Source organism: Pteropus vampyrus, unplaced genomic scaffold, assembly GCF_000151845.1.
Source record: "Pteropus vampyrus isolate Shadow unplaced genomic scaffold, Pvam_2.0 Scaffold381, whole genome shotgun sequence".
Lineage (NCBI taxonomy): Eukaryota > Metazoa > Chordata > Mammalia > Chiroptera > Pteropodidae > Pteropus > Pteropus vampyrus.
Genome location: NW_011889162.1, coordinates 542,563 through 543,596, shown reverse-complemented (window position 1 = coordinate 543,596; position 1,034 = coordinate 542,563).

Genomic DNA, 1,034 nt, shown 5'->3' with positions numbered 1-1,034 from the left:
CACGTTAAGTATTTGGGGGATAAAATGAACCCCACACCCAGAAACCCGGTCTGGTCTGTCGGGCTCGTCTGCCCGACAGGGAAGTGGCACTGTCCCCAGGGAAGGCACATCCAGAGATCCCATGTCGCAAAGGCTGCCGTCTGAGTTGGCCACGTGTAACCAGAGCCCTAATTCCCACCCAGCAGAGGACCGGGTCGGGTCGAGCCAGGGGGAGGTCAGCCAGGCTGAGAGCCACTCACTGTGGGTCCTCTCGCTCTGCGTGATGGGGTTCCCGGGAGATGGTCTGCAATCTCAGAGTCTTCTATTAATACAGAGAAAAGATCCCCACAGAGGTAAGTGGTACAATAAGAAAACTGGAAGATGCTATCTGGGTGACCGAGCCCTCAGAGTCCCCAGTCCCACGCTGCACACTGCTCCTGTATCTGTCCCTCGGCCGACAGCAAGCAGTCGGAGGCCACCTGCGTTAGTCTCAGCCTCTCCACCCTGTGGGCACTTGGAACAAAACACTGTCAGCTTCCCAACCTACTTGTGGCTGAGCAAACTTTAATCTCCCCATCCCTAAAAACAAGCCATAGTGGGGTTCCCTCCCCCCAGTGTAACAAAAGCATCAAATACTTCCCGCAGAGAACTATTAAGCACTCAAAATTAGAGAACTTTTTTTTTTTGCTTGTTTCCTATTTTTTAATAGAAAAATGTGTGTCCTGGAGCTCTAATTTTCTGGACTTTAAAAAGCACACATGGCCCTTTCTGAGCCGTGCCTGCCGCCTGGAAGGCATTCGAATGCTGTTCTCGTTTCTAAGAGCCGAACTAAGGTTTTCGGCTGCTTGCTTAAAAGTGCGAATCCTTTCCAGCCCCCGACTCCATGAGATGGCTGAGAAGAATCTAGTCCTGAAATCTCTCAGGTCTTCTGAGGGTTTATAGAGTAACTTTCGGCCTCGGTTTGAGTAACTTCCACCGCCTCTGCTCATCTCTCCTGAAAAAACAGGAGCCTCCCTGACTAGAAAGTTGCACAAAAAGCCACTGTTCCTGACTAA